This window comes from Triticum aestivum, chromosome 3B (genome assembly GCF_018294505.1).
Source record: "Triticum aestivum cultivar Chinese Spring chromosome 3B, IWGSC CS RefSeq v2.1, whole genome shotgun sequence".
NCBI classification, from domain to species: Eukaryota; Viridiplantae; Streptophyta; class Magnoliopsida; order Poales; family Poaceae; genus Triticum; species Triticum aestivum.
Window position 1 is genome coordinate 163,652,828 of NC_057801.1, and position 16,598 is coordinate 163,669,425.

The window sequence follows — 16,598 nt, forward strand, 5'->3', positions numbered from 1 at the left end:
AGAGGAACGAGAAATCTTTTTGGTTTTTCATTTTAATTTCTATTACAAGCATCGAAATTAAACTAACTATTATTATTGGTTTTTCTTAAAGTTTATCAAACTCACGAGAAGAAAACTAGAAAAAGAAAATTGAACTAGCATGGATAATACAATGAAAGAGTATGAGCACCGACAACTTGACTAGTGTGTGAACATGAATGTAAAGTCGGTGAGAAATACGTACTCCCGCAAGCTTAAGTTTTTGGCCTAAGTTGGTCTATGGCCATGGATAGCGGCTACTCTCCCCGGTGTACTGAGGTGTGTAATCAGGATACCAATGGCCGGACGTCTCCTCCAGATCCCACTGGTAAGATGATGCTCGATAAGGGTCCAGTGCAGGTTCCGGCTCAGGCTCAGGCTCTGGAGTGGATGCTTGGCCTCGATGAGCATACACCGCTTCCGGCATGACAAGATAATTATCTGCAGTCAAATCAAACAACAGAGGTGCAGGCAGAATAATAGTCTCATTGTGTTTCTTATTAAATCTTAAGTTATACAGGAGCATCTTATCATCATTATGAACAATAAACCCATGTGCTACCGTGCTCCTGTAATCTAAAATATAAGGAGGAAATATTGTCTCCTCTTTCTCATAGTGCCTAATAGGCTTCTCAAAATATTTAGCGAGACGTGCAGCATAGATACCTCCAAGGATGGGGCCTTTTGTATGATTCAGGTTTAAACGTTTAGCAATAACTGCACCCATACTAAAACTGTTATCACAAAACAAGGCATGGAATAGAATAATAATATCTAGGACACTGAAGTTTCCACTATTTCCATGACCAATCAAGCATCTACTAGCAAATATGGCAAAGTAGCGTAAAACAGGAAAGTGTATGCTAGAGAATCTAGCATCGGAACCCTTCTTTGGATACCCTACAGTGATAGTGTTAACAAAGCCATCCACATCCCTAGGGTGTGGTTCCTCTAATTTTCCCTCAAAGGGTATCCTACATACCACACAAAAATCACGTAAAGACATTTCCCTGAATTCATCGTATAAATGAAATGATACTGAAGGCGGTGACTTCTTAGGATAATAATAAATGTTTTGCACGAAGGTATTGGTAAGTAAGATATACTGATCGATCTGGTCGTGGAGGAAATCGATGAGGCCTGCATTCTCGATCAAAGAATAAAAATCTTCATAGATTCCAGCTTCTCTCAAGAAATCATCGCATGGCCATTCACACGGCCGTACTTCCGCTATGCGAGGAAGATTATACTTGGCCCTTTCCTTCTCTTTAGCTTGTTTTTCCTAGGAGCCTTGGCTAGAAGAGCCCCTCAAAAGTCTCTTTAACATTTCCTGAAAATTTCTGAAGTTTTAGTAACTTCAAAATAAAAGTAAATAAAACTAAACAAGATTAATAGCAACTACTCCTAGAAGTGCCTAGAGCCTATTTCATGCATTAGAATTACTTGGGACCTCATAAATTTAACATGCAAGCTCAAGAACAGAGTCACCAAGGCAGCAAGGATTTTCAATGAATAAAGCACTAGAACAAAAACTATTTGGACCAATGGAGGAGTCACATACAAAGCAACAATCTCCCAAAGCAGTTTTGTGGAAGGAGCTTTGAGCAAGGAGATAAAAATCACAGCAAAATGAGCTAGAACTCGTGCTTGAGCTGGATGGGATTTTTTTGGGAAGAAGATGGAGTATGTGGGTGCTGGCATAAGTGGAGGGGGGCCACAAGGGGCCCACGAGACAGGGGGCGCGCCCAGGGATGGTAGGTGCACCCTCCACTCTCGTGGCCTTGGTGCTTGCCCCTCCTGCTGTGATTTCAGTGCCTAAAACCCTCAAATATTCCATAAAAATCATACTAAATTTGTAGGGCATTTGGAGCACTTTTATTTTTAGGATATTTTCCATTGAATGAGTAATTCAGAAACAAACAGATAATACTATTTTTGCTTTATTTAATTTAAATAACAGAAAGTAAAAAGATGGTACAGAAGGTTGTGCCTTCTAGTTTCATCCATCTCATGATCATCAAAATGAATCCACTAACAAGGTTGATCAAGTCTTGTTAACAAACTCATTCCGAATAACATGGAATCGGAGAAATTTTGGAGGGACACTAGGTTACCTCAACTGGGATGTGAATATCCCCAACAATAAGAATATCATACCTTTTCTTGACTATAGGGAGAGGAAATTCAAAACCTCCAATAATGATTGATGGAATTTTCTCAATAAAATTTATGCTATGAACTTGGGGTTGCTTCCTCGGAATGTATCGTATGCTCATTTCCATTAACATGAAAGGTGACATTGCCTTTGTTGCAATCAATAACAGCTCTTGCGGTATTTAAAAAGGGTCTACCAAGGATAATAGACATACTATCGTCCTTAGGAATATCAAGAATGACAAAGTCTGTTAAGATAGTAACGTTCGCAACAATAACAGGCACGTCGTCACAAATGCCGACAAGTATAGCAGTTGATTTATCAGCCATTTGCAAGGATATCTCAGTGGGTGTCAACTTACTTAATTCAAGTCTACGGTACAAGGAAAGAGGCATAACACTAACACCGGCTCCTAAATCACATAAAGAAGTTTTAACATAATTTCTTTTGATGGAGCATGGTATAGTGGGTACTCCGGGATCACCAAGTTTCTTAGGTATTCCACCCTTAAAGGTATAGTTGGCAAGCATAGTGGAAATCTCATCTTCAGGTATTTTCCTCTTGTTGGTGATGATATCTTTCATATACTTAGCATAAGGATTTAATTTAAGCATATCAGTTAAGCGCATACGTAAGAAGATACGTCTAATCATTTTGGCAAAACGCTCAAAGTCCTCATCATCCTTTGTCTTGGATGATGTAGGTGGAAAGGGCGTGGGTTTCTGAGCCCATGGTTCTCTTTCTCTACCATGCTTCCTAGCAACAAAATCTCACTTATCATGGCATTGGTTTCTTGATTGTGGGTTATCAAGACCAATAGCAGGTTCAATTTATATATCCTTGTTATTACTAGGTTGAGCATCTACATGAACATCATTATTAGCATTATCATCAGGTTCATGTTCATCTTCGGATTGTGTTTCAGCATCAGAGGTAGAAGTATTATTAGGATTCTCAGGTGTTTCTACATTAGGTTCACTAGAAGCATGCAAAGTTCCATCATTTTCTTTTTCTTCTTCTTAGAATAACTAGGAGCATCTAGATCATTATTCTGAGAATCTTGTTCAATTACCTTAGGGTGGCCTTCAGGATACAAAGGTTCCTAAGTCATTTTACCAGTTCTAGTAGCTACTCTAACCGCAAAGTCATGTTTATTATTTAGTTCATCAAGCAAATCATTTTGAACTTTAAGTACTTGCTCAGCTTGAGTAGCAACCATAGAAGCATATTTGCTAATGAGTTTGAGTTCACCTTTAACTCTAGCCATATTATCGCTCACGCGTCCTATCTCAAAGGCATTATTCTTTAACTCTCTACCAACATAAGCATTAAAGCTTTCTTGTCTAGCCATAAAGTCATCAAATTCATCTAAGCATGGGCTATGAAATTTGGTAGAGGGAATTTCAACTTTATCGTATCTATAGAGAGAATTTACCTTCACTACCTGTGTCGGGTTATCAAGACAATGTGGTTATTCGACAGGCGGTATAATAAGACCATGTATTTCTTCAATAGGTGGTAAATTCTTAACATATTTAGCTTTAATACCTTTTTCTTTCATTGATTTCTTTGCCTCTTGCATATCTTTAGGACTGAGAAATAAAACACCTCTCTTCTTCGGAGTGGGTTTAGGAATAGGCTCAGGAGTTGGATCAATTGGTTCAGGAACTGCCTCAGGAATTGGTTCAGGGGGAGTCCAATTATTTTCGTTAAACAACATATTATTTAATAGTAATTCAGCTTCATCGACTGTTCTTTCCCTGAAAGCACAACCAGCACAACTTTCCAAGTAGTCCTTGGAAGCATCGGTTAGTCCATTATAAAAGATATCAAGTATTTCATTTTTCTTAAGAGGATGATCATGCAAGGCATTAAGTAATTGGAGAAGCCTCCCCCAATCTTGTGGGAGACTCTCTTCTTCGATTTGCACAAAGTTATATATTTCCTGCAAGGCAGCTTGTTTCTTATGAGCGGGGAAATATTTAGCAGAGAAGTAATAAATCATATCCTGGGGACTACGCACACAACCAGGAGCAAGAGAATTAAACCAAGTCTTAGCATCACCCTTTAATGAGAACGGAAATATCTTAAGGATATAATAATAGCGAGACTTCTCATCATTAGTGAATAGGGTGGCTATAGCATTTAACTTGGTAAGATGTGCCACAACAGTTTTAGATTCTAGGCCATAAAAAGGATCAGATTCAACCAAAGTAATTATTTCAGGATCAACAGAGAATTCATAGTCCTTATCAGTAACAAAGATAGGTGAAGTAGCAAAAGTAGGGTCAGGTTTCATTCTAGCATTAAGAGACTGCTGCTTCCATTTAGCTAATAACTTTTTAAGATCATATCTATCATTGCAAGCAAAGATAGCTCTAGCAGCTTCTTCGTTCATAACATAACCCTCAGAAACAACATGCAATTCATAATCATTCGGAGAACTTTCATCATCACTATCATCAATAATAGCATCTTCAATAATTTCATTCTCTCTAGCCCTAGCAAGTTGTTCATCAAGAAATTCACCTAATGGCAAAGTAGTATCACACACAGAAGTAGTTTCATCATAAGTATCATGCATAGAAGAAGTGGCATCATCAATAACGTCCGACATATAAGAATTCATAGCAGTAGCAGGTTTAGGTGTCGCAAACTTATTCGTAACAGAAGGAGAATCTAGTGCAGAGCTAGATGGCAGTTCCTTACCTCCCCTCGTAGTTGAGGGATAGATTTTAGTTTTTGCGTCTTTCAAGTTCTTCATAGTGATCAACAGATTTAAATCCCAAGTGACTCAGAGAATAGAGATATGCTCCCCGGCAACGGCGCCAGGAATTAGTCTTGATGACCCACAAGTGTAGGGGATCGCAACATCTTTTGAGGGTAGAGTATTCAACCCAAATTTAGTGATTCGACACAAGGGGAGCCAAAGAATATTCTTGAGTATTAGCAGTTGAGTTGTCAATTCAACCACACCTGGATAACTTAGTATCTGCAGCAAAGTATTTAGTAGCAAAGTAATATGATAGTAATAGTAACGATAGCAAAAGTAATATTTTTGGGTTTTGTAGTAATTGTAACTATAGCAACGGAAAAGTAAATAAGCGAAGCACAAGATGTGAGAAGTTCGTAGGCAATGGATTAGTGATGGATAATTATGTCGGATGCGATTCCTCATGTAATAGCTATAACATAGGGTGACACAGAACTAGCTCCAATTCATCAATGTAATGTAGACATGTATTCCGAATATAGTCATACGTGCTTATGGAAAAGAACTTGCATGACATCTTTTGTCCTACCCTCCCGTGGCAGTGGGGTCCTAGTGGAAACTAAGGGATATTAAGGCCTCCTTTTAATAGAGAACCGGACCAAAGCATTAACACATAGTGAACACATGAACTCCTCAAACTACGGTCATCACCAAGAAGTATCCCGATTATTGTCACTTCGGGGTTGTCGGATCATAACACATAATAGGTGACTATAGACTTGCAAGATAGGATCAAGAACACACATATATTCATGAAAACATAATAGGTTCAGATCTGAAATCATGGCACTCGGGCCCTAGTGACAAGCATTAAGCATAGCAAAGTCATAACAACAGCAATCTCAGAACATAGTGGATACTAGGGATCAAACCCTAACAAAACTAACTTGATTACATGGTAAATCTCATCCAACCCATCACTGTCCAGCAAGCCTACGATGGAATTACTCACGCACAGCGGTGAGCATCATGAAATTGGTGATGGAGGATGGTTGATGATGACGATGGCGACGAATCCCCCTCTCCGGAGCCTTGAACGGACTCCAGATCAGCCCTCCCGAGAGAAATTAGGGCTTGGCGGCGGCTCTGTATCGTAAAACGCGATGAAACTTCCTCTCGGATTTTTTTCTCTGCGAGACAAAAGATATATAGTTGGAATTGAGGTCGGCAGAGTTGCAGGGGGCCCACGAGACAGGGGGGCGCACCCAGAGGGGGTGGGCGTGCCCCCACCCTCATGGACAGGGTGTGGGCCCCCTTGTCTTGATTCTTTCGCAAGTATTTTTTATATTTTCTGAAACTTGTCTCCGAGGATTTTCAGGTCATTCCGAGAACTTTTGTTTTCTACACATGAAACAACATCATGGTAATTCTGCTGAAAACAATGTCAGTCCGGGTTAGTTTCATTCAAATCATGCAAGTTAAAGTCCAAAACAAGGGCAAAAGTGTTAGGAAAAGTGGATATGTTGGAGACGTATCATGGAGTCTTCCTTGTATGCGGCAGGGGTTGTCCGAACTGGCCCATGAGTATACGGCCATGGGGGTCCTCGGCCCAATCCAACTGATCGGGAGACGACATGGTAGTACCCCCTAGTTCAGGACACCGTCAGTCATCGCCCAGCAAAGGAAGGCTGGCGGCGTAACAGGAAATGCAAAGGCAAGACCGTGCTTGCCATCGAGGAATCTGGCAGCCCAGAGACCACCAAGAATGCCAAGGTTGACGACCTCAGCAAGGAGGTTGCCGGTATGACGCCTGCCAGGCCTTGGCGGCTGCAGGCAAGTCAGAGGGCTCCGACAAGTAGTACTGCAAGATTCACCGTACCAAGGGCAACGGCCTCCAGAATTTCCGCCAAGTGGAGCCGCTGATGGAGAAGCAAAGGGATGAGTACGAGAGGTGAGACAAGGAGAAGGGCCAAGGAGGTGCTGAAGGATCTGGCAAGAAGCGCGGCGGTCAAGGAGGCCACAGCAACAAGGAAAAGCAACAAGAGAAGCCTGCCCAAGGCGGTAATAGGAAAGAGGAGGATGACGATCATGATGATGATGGTGATGAATCCACTGAGCCTGAGTTCCAAAAGGCGATAGAAGTCATTTGTGTCGATGGAGGTGCTTCGCTGCATTCTTCCCACCGCCAACTGAAGCAGTGGGCGCGTGAGATTAATGCAACAGAACCAATGGTCGACGCCCAGAAGCCGTTGAGGTGGTCACACACGCCTATCATTTTCGACGCCGAGGATCACCCTGATCGCACCACTGCGGTCGGGTGTTTGTCGCTGTTGGTATCCCCAACAATAGGCAACCTCGAGGTGATGAAAATGTTAGTTGATGGTGGGACCGACCTTAACTTGATCTCGCCCAACATGGTTAAGAGGCTTCCAATCCCCGATGAGGATCTCGAGGAGACGGGCACGTTCCAAGGGATCAATCCGGGGAGGAGTCAGCCCAAGGGAAAGGTCACGCTACCAGTTACATATGGTGGCAACCTCAACTACAGGACGAAGAGGATCGTTTTCGATGTTGCTGAGATCCCGTTACCATACAACGGGATCCTTGGCCGCCTTGCACTGGCCAAGTTTATGGCGGCGGCACACTACGCGTACAACAAGCTGAAGATGCCCAGCTCAATGAGCATTATCACCGTCAGTTGTGATAGGAAGGATGCGCTCGTCGGCACCGGTCATCCCTGTCGAGAGGCGGTTGCAGCATTGATACATCTCAAATGTATCTATAATTTATGAAGTATTCATGCTATTATATTACCTATTTTGGATGTTTAATGGGCTTTACTATACACTTTTATATCATTTTTGGGACTAACCTATTAACCGGAGGCCCAGCCCAAATTGTTGTTTTCTTGCCTATTTTAGTGTTTCGAAGAAAAGGAATATCAAACGGAGTCCAAACAGAATGAAACCTTCGGGAGAGTTATTTTTGGAACAGAAGTAATCCAGGAGACTTGGAGTAGACGTTAGGGAAGCTTCGAGGAAGCCACGGGGCAGGGAGGCGCGCCCTAACCCCCTGGGCACGCCCCCCACCCTCGTGGGCCCCTCGTGGCTCCCCTGACCGACTTCTTTCGCCTATATATATCCATATACCCTAAAAACATCGAAGAGTACAATAAATCAGGAGTTCCGTTGCCGCAAGCCTCTGTAGCCACCAAAAACCGATCGGGACACTGTTCCAGCACCCTACCGGAGGGGGGATCACTCACCGGTGGCCATCTTCATCATCCCGCACTCTCCATGATGAGGAGGGAGTAGTTCACCCTCGGGGCTGAGGGTATGTACCAGTAGCTATGTGTTTGATCTCTTTCTCTCTCTCGTGTTCTTGATATGGCAGGATCTTTATGTATCGCAAGCTTTGCTATTATAGTTGGAACTTATGATGTTTCTCCCCCTCTACTCTCTTGTAATGGATTGATTTTTCCATTTGAAGTTATCTTATCGGATCGAGTCTTTAAGGATTTGAGAACACTTGATGTATGTCTTGTCGTGCTTATCTGTGGTGACAATGGGATATTCACGTGATCTACTTGATGTATGTTTTGGTGATCAACTTGCGGTCCAATGAACTTATGCATAGGGGTTGGCCCACGTTTTCGTCTTGACTCTCCGGTAGAAACTTTGGGGCAATCTTTGAAGTACTTTGTGTTGGTTTGATGAATCTGAGATTGTGTGATGCATATCGTATAATCATACCCACGGATACTTGAGGTGACATTGGAGTATCTAGGTGACATTAGGGTTTTGGTTGATTTGTGTCTTAAGGTGTTATTCTAGTATAACTCTGATAGATCAAACGGAAAGAATAGCTTCATGTTATTTTACTCTAGACTCTTGAATAGATCGATCAGAAAGGATAACTTTGAGGTGGTTTCGTATCCTACAATAATCTCTTCGTTTGTTCTCCGCTATTAGTGACTTTGGAGTGACTCTTTGTTGCATGTTGAGGGATAGTTATATGATCCAGTTATGTTATTATTGTTGAGAGAACTTGCACTAGTGAAAGTATGAACCTTAGGCCTTGTTTCCTAGCATTGAAATACCGTTTACGCTCACTTTTATCATTAATTACTTTGCTGTTTTTATATTTTCAGATTACAAAAACCTATATCTACCGTCCATATTGCACTTGTATCACCATCTCTTCGCCGAACTAGTGCACCTATACAATTTACCATTGTATTGGGTGTGTTGGGGACACAAGAGACTCTTTGTTATTTGGTTGCAGGGTTGCTTGAGAGAGACCATCTTCATCCTACGCCTCCCACAAATTGATAAACCTTAGGTCATCCACTTGAGGGAAATTTGCTACTGTCCTACAAACCTGTGCACTTGGAGGCCAAACAACGTCTACAAGAAGAAGGTTGCGTAGTAGACATCAAGCATCTGCCACCAAGGCACCTGCTCCTACTACCAAGAAGAGGACCAGTAAGGCCTCGGCCGCCGGTGGGTCTCCTGGCTCCTGCAAGGGCTCCTGTACCCTCTCCGGCAAACGCACCTCCTCGGAGTGCCGTGTTTCTGCTGGATACATACCAGAGAGCTCTACCGGCAAGAGCAAAAAGTCTAAGGCGGCCTCATCGGAAACTAAGAAGGTGTCCGTCAAGGAGGATGGCATGGGCGGAGCTTTCGTCATAAGCTCCACCCTCGAAAGCAATTAGGAAAGAGCGCTCGTCACCTTCCTGCGGGCGAATGTTGAAGTGTTTGCATGGCAAGCATCCGACATCCCCGACGTTCCCAGGGAGGTGATTGAGCACCATCTTGCTGTCTGCCCCCATGCGCGGCTCGTCAAGCAAAAGGTCAGAAAGCAAGCTTTGGAGGGATAAGAGTTTATCGTCGAGGAGATCAGGAAGTTGGAGGCGCCAGGTTTGGTTAAGGGAGTTCTCCACCCGACGTGGTTGGCCAATCCGGTTGTAGTACGTAAGGCAAATGGGAAGTGGAGGCTATGTATTGACTATACTGATATCAATAAAGCCTATCCGAAGGATCCTTTCCCATTGCCACATATCGATTAGATAGTGGACTCCACTGTTGGGTGTGACCTGCTGTCGTTCCTTGATGCTTACTCAGGGTATCATCAGATCTTCATGACGAAGGAATACGAAGAGAAGACCGTGTTCATCACCCTATGTGGTACATACTGTTTTGTACGGATGCCTTTCGAGTTGAAGAGCGCTGGTTCAACGTTCGCTTGAGCAGTCCAAATTGGTTTTGAGCCCCAGCTCCATAGAAATGTGGAAGCTTACATGGATGACATAGAGATCAAAACCAAGGACAGGGCTATGCTCATGCAGGACCTGGAAGAAACTTTTGCAAACTAGCACAGGATCAACCTCAAGCTCAACCCAGAGAAGTGCGTGTTCGGTGTTCCATACGGCAAGCTACTTGGTTTCTTTGTGTCTCAACGCGGGACTAGGTCAAGATATTCTGGGATGGAGAAATTGCTTTTTGGCCTCCTTATGGCCTCGAGAAAGTTGCGTCATTACTTCCGAGCACATGAAGTCACCGTCGTCACACGCCTCCCTTTGCAACGGATCTTGCAAAACCCAGATGCAATCGGGAGGATTGTGGAGTGGGCGTTGGATCTGTCAAGCTTTGGCCTTAAGTTCGAGAGCACCTCAACGATCAAGAGCAGAGCCTTAGAGGAATTCATAGTAGAATGGACATCCACGCCCGACGAAGAAGTTCAAGAAACCACCCTTCCCGGCAAAGAGGCAAGTAGTCATTGGATTATGTACTTCGATGGAGCGTTGTCGTTACAAGATGCAGGTGCCGATGTGTTGCTCGTCGCGCCCACTGGAGGACGCCTCAAGTACGTGATCCAGATGCACTTCCCCCGGGAGAGGTCGACAAACAACACCGCAGAATACGAGGGGCTGCTCGTCGGTCTGAGGATCACGGGAGACCTCGGGATAAGGAAGCTTATTATCAGAGGAGATTCACAACTTGTCATCAGGAAAGTTAACAAGGATTATCAGAGCCCACTGAATGGAGGCTTACGTGGATGAAGTGAGGAAGTTGGAAGAGCGCTTTGACGGTCTGCAAGCGGAGCATGTTCCTCGAGCAGAGAATAGCATCGCCGACGACTTGTCGAAGCGCGCCGCCCTCAAGCTACATGTGGAACTAGGTACCTTTGTTCTTCAATTGACTCAGCCATCCATAGAACCCTCAGCAGGGCAGAACAAGCGAAAGAAGGTGGGGCCTGGCAAGTACTTTCCCGCAAAGCTCCCAGGAGCTGCCGGCAAAGAAGTTACCGAGTACTCCAAGCTTGCCGAGGGGCAGAAGCCTCCGACATGGCCCCCTGCCCCCGCTGTCGAAGCAGTTTCCCCTGCAGCAGAAAGCATGCCTTTGGTCCTTGCCATCGAGCCCCAGGCTCCAGCATGGGCACAACATACGGTCCGTTTCCTCCAAACAAGGGAGCTCCGTGAGGAGCAGGAAGAAGCAAAGAAAGTAGCCTGTCGGTCTAGCATGTACCAGTTTGTGGATGATGCCCTTTACAGAAGAAGGCCAAACATCATGAAATTGAAATGTATTCCTTGGGAGGACGAATTGGAGCTGTTGGCAGAGATAAACGGAGGTATAAGTGGCTCCCACATAGGGTCAAGAGCCCTTGCCGGAAAGGCATTCCGGCAGGGTTTCTCATGGCCCACCGCCCTCCAGGATGCGACGGCACTAGTAACCAAGTGTGAGTCATGCCAGTTTCATTCAAAGAAGCTTCATCAACCAGCTCAAGCCCTTCAAACAATCCCTCTCTTCTGGCCATTTTCGGTTTGGGGGCTCGACATACTAGGACCCTTTCCCTGCGCTGTCGGGGGCTTTGAGTACTTGTACGTCGCGATTGACAAGTTCACAAAGTGGCCATATGTGGAGCCGGTGAGAAAGGTGACAACACAATCAACCATCAAGTTCTTCAAGGGACTCGTGTGCCATTTCGGTGTGCCAAACAGAGTCATCACCGACAATAACACGCAGTTCATGAGCCGCACCTTCATGCAGTATATCCAGGACCTTGGCAGCAAGGTATGCTTTGCTTCTGTTGCTCACCCAAGGAGCAATGGCCAAGCGGAAAGGGCAAATGCTGAAGTATTGTGAGGCCTCAAAATAAGAACCTTCGGCAAGCTGCGCAAGTGTGGAAGGCACTAGATTGATGAGTTGCCAATGGTTCTTTGGTCAATCAGAACGACACTGGCCAGACACCCTTTGCCCTGGTTTGTGGTGCAGAAGCAGTTCTCCCCACTGAACTCATATACGGGTCACCTCGAGTGCTCGCTTATGATGAGCTTGAGCAAGAGCAGTTGCGCCAAGATGACGCAACACTCCTTGAGGAAGATCATCTCCGAGCTGTTGTACGAGCTGCTCGCTACCAGCAAGCCTTGCGCCGCTATCATAGCCGCAAGGTTCACGCTCGAAGCTTTGAGGAAGGCAACCTTGTTCTTCGGTGCGTTCAGTCCGCGAAGAATTCAAACAAGTTGATGCCAAAGTGGGAAGGCCCCTATCGGGTAATGCGAGTCACCAGGCCCAGTGCAGTCCGCCTAGAGACCGAAGATGGCATTCTAGTGAGCAACTCCTGGAATATCGAGCATCTTCGCAAGGTTTACCCATAGGGCGTGGTTGCCGGGAGCTCTGGCAACCACCTTTTATACTAGCCTTGCCGGCAAGGCATGTAACCCTATGTACAAAGCCAGGTGCAGACCCTGCGTGCAGCTAGATAGTTTTTAGCATGTACAATTTCCTGCTAGTTTCCATGTCTATATATGTATATGTATGCATGTGTACTTGTACAGGATATTGCGCTACCTTAGATTCTAACAAGTTATGGGAAACCGCCAAGACTCCATGCCCCTGTACTCTCTTCCCTACAGCCGTAGTAACAACGCCCCATCAAGAGATTGAGAAGACTGCTTAGCGCGGCGTCTCCATCAACAGCTTAATCAGATAAAGTTCCTCCCCTGCCCATTCATGTTCTTAATTTGTGACTTGCGCATTTGAAAACCTCGCCACTCTATCTAGACTTGGGTGCTCCCATCCCCGACTCGAATGCTGCTTCGGTCGGGGTAGTTGCAGCAACCATGGGCAAAAGAAGAGTTTGGCAGGGGGCTGGACCCTGCGCCTCTAACCCGGCAGATGTGATTCTCCGGCAGGCACAGGAGCGCCGGCAAGGTAGCTTGCCGGGGAGACTCATTTATGTTCATTAAAGGGGCATTTTGCCTCTACGCAAATGTACACGTGCATGAGTTCCCGGTGAAAGATCATCTTTTTCATTGATATGCTGATGCAAGTACAGATATTACAGAACATAAGCATGGGCTCGGTAGAGTACATTTCCTAGAAAGTTAAGATTTGGCAAGTGCCTACAAATTGGGGAAAAAAAGATAAGTGTCCCGTAATCCCGGTTCTTGCCCCATTCCTCCCCAGGCACGGTAAGCCACACAAGGTGACGGACATGGGGAACTGGGTGATGGAGAGCTTGACGAGGAAGCACACCAACCACCATCGCCAGAGACAGCAGGATGAAGCCCCCGGCAAGCCATGTTGCCGGGGAAGGGAGCGGGCCAGACGATGGTGCGGCCACTGGCGGTCAGCTAGAGTCGGAGTAGTCGTCCTCCAGCCCGCTTCCATCGTCGTCATTGGCGCTGTCCTCCTCGCCATTGTCTCTCGAGGAGGAGCTTTTGTTGTCAGTGGAGCTCTCCACACGACACCCTAGGCGAATTCTGGAGTTCTTGAAGACCTTAACGAAGAGCAGGCCGCTCTCCATTAACATAAAATGGAGAACGTGCCCCTCCGTCAAGCTGTGGGCACGTGCAAAGGTCTTCCACCCCTGACGAAGATACATGACGTGAGGGCGGGGAAAGTCGACGTCAGCACACATGCTGCCGTTCCCGCAGTCCCTCATGTGAAGCCTCAAGGCCAGCGGGGCCTCCTCCTCCATCACCCGAGCAAATGGAGTCGGAAGCCGGAAGCGACTGCACACAGGCTTATGCAACCAGATGAAGGACTCATAGGGTTGGTCCCTGATGTGGCCGCCCACCAGAGGAGGGGCCGCTGGCAGGAGTGCAGCCCCGTCCGCCTCCTCCCCGAGCGCCACGATGACCTCGGCCCTGTCCCCTTCCTCTCCCCCTCGTGGCGGGCTCCGCCACCGGAGCCTCTGAGGGAGGAGGGACGTTTTGTCGAGGAAAATCCCTCGTTGCCGCCGTCGAGGCGCTAGCACGCCCTTTCACCATGGTGAATGGGAGGAAGATGGTAAGAAAGAGGGAGAGAAGAGAGCGAGTGCGGAGAAGCGCCATCCCTCTCCCCTTTTATAGAAGAGCAAGGCCGAAGCTTGGCCACCCAGCCCAAAGGGCAGCCTCCCCGCGCGGCCAATGCGGCCTCTTGAAGCACAGGGAATCGGAACCGGCCCGCTCCCCCAATCAACAAGCTCCTAATTTTCCGCCATGGCATTAATGACCACATCCTCCACGCCCGCTGTCGGTGTCAAAACAGGCGGATCTCGGGTAGGGGGTCCTGAACTGTGCGTCTAAGGCTAATGGTAACAGGAGACTGGGGACACAATGTTTTACCCAGGTTCGGGCCCTCTCGATGGAGGTAATATCCTACTTCCTGGTTGATTGATCTTGATGATATGAATATTACAAGAGTTGATCTACCATGAGATTGTAGAGGCTAAACCCTAGAAGTTAGCCTATGGTATGATTGTTCTTGTCCTACGGACTAAACCCACCAGTTTATATAAGCACCGGAGGGGGCTAGGGTTACACAGAGTCAGTTACAGAGAAGGAGATCTTACATCCGAATCGCCAAGCTTGCCTTCCATGCAAAGGAGAGTCCCATCCGGACATGGGGCGAAGTCTTCAATCTTGTATCTTCATAGTCCAACAGTCCGGCCAAAGTATATAGTCCGGCTGTCCGGATACCCCCTAATCCAGGACTCCCTCAGTAGCCCCTGAACCAGGCTTCAATGACGATGAGTGCGGGGCGCAGATTGTCTTCAACATTGCAAGGCGGGTTCCATCTCCGAATACTCCAAATTAAATCTCGAACACTTAAACCATGTCCGGCTCTGCAAGACAAATTTCACATGCCACCGCAGAGAGAACAATATTCCACAAATCTAATCTGCTGACAACTTTAGATAACGTTACATCACATCATGGTCGGGTTTTTATCGAACTGTTGTCTCACAGCCAGCCACCGCACACATTGCAAGGCGGTTTCCTCGGCACGTCTTGTCAAAGAAAAGATCGTGGCCCCTTATCATGGGATTCTCATTAATGCGGAACAAGTAACCGAACCGTGCCATTTAACGTGGCGCTTGGAAAATAAGCGATTTTAGCAGGCAAGTGGGGATGCACATAGTTTTTGCCGCCTCTATAAAGAGACAAGGATCCCCCGTTCTTGCCCATGCCTTCTTCCTCCTTTGGTCATCCATTCTCGCACTCTCGAGCCCCAGCGCCCAAGTTCTCACCTTCTCCGTAGGACCATTCGCAATATGTCCGGAGCGGGAGGCAAGTGGATGGCCTCCTCCGTCACGGAGGAGGACATTACCAAGCTTCGGGCGGCCGGATACCTGGCCGCAAACGCCGCGCACAGGCTTCCGGCTGAGGGACAGATCACCCCTACTCCAAAGTCTCAGGAAAGAGTAGTATTTCTCTCTCATTTCGTCCGCAGACTAGGATTTCCACTCCACCCCTTTGTCTGCGGGCTCATGTTTTACTATGGTCTAGATTTCCATGAACTAGCCCCAAATTTCATCCTCAACATCTTGGCATTTATCGTCGTGTGCGAGGCCTTCCTCTGCATCAAGCCCCACTTCATCCTATGGCTACAAACCTTCTACATGAAGCCGAAGATCATGAGCGGCTAGCAAGCAGGGTGCAGAGGCGCCATGGTGGGCAAAATGCCCAATGTCACATGGCTTGACGGCTCCTTCGTGGAGACCATGAAAGGGTGGCAATGGGGGTGATTCTAGATCACCGAGCCGCACGACGCTAACTGGGCGGCGACCCCCGTATTCCGATCCGGAATCCCCATGCGGCTCACCTCCTGGGAGAAGAAGGGCCTGGCCTAGGGTGTACCTGCCGAGCTGACCGGACTGCAGAACTGCATCAAAAACATGATATAGAAGAAGATCAAACTCGTCAACGTGGTCCAGGTTATGGTCGTCCGCCGGATTCTCCCGTGTCAAAGACGGACATTCAATATGTGGGAGTTCGATCTGGCCGAGCACCAGATGCTGCGAGAGTTCTTCGACACGACGCATAAGGACGTCTGGAAGGTGTTGTTCAAGGCCGGCAAAGTTCCTCCTCCCACTTCCGAGGATCGCGGACTCAGCGCCGCGTGACTTGCCAATCCAGTAAGTTCTCTAAACATCACAAGATGTACCTTTCCCAACATATTCATGGGAGGATTCTAAGTCATCACGCTTATTAAACATGATTATGTGACGACGGCGGAACGGATCGACTGTCCGGCTTCGCTGCCAGGAGATCCGGCAACTGCACTCCTGACGGTGATGCTAGTTCCGACACCGTACAAGGTGCCGGAGAAGAAGGCCGAAAAGAAGGCCACAGGGACCAGGAAGGGTCTCCGGTGCAAGGTAGCACCAGACGCCTCATCCAAAGATGATGAGGCACGCTCCTCCCACGAGGGGGAAGAGAAGAAG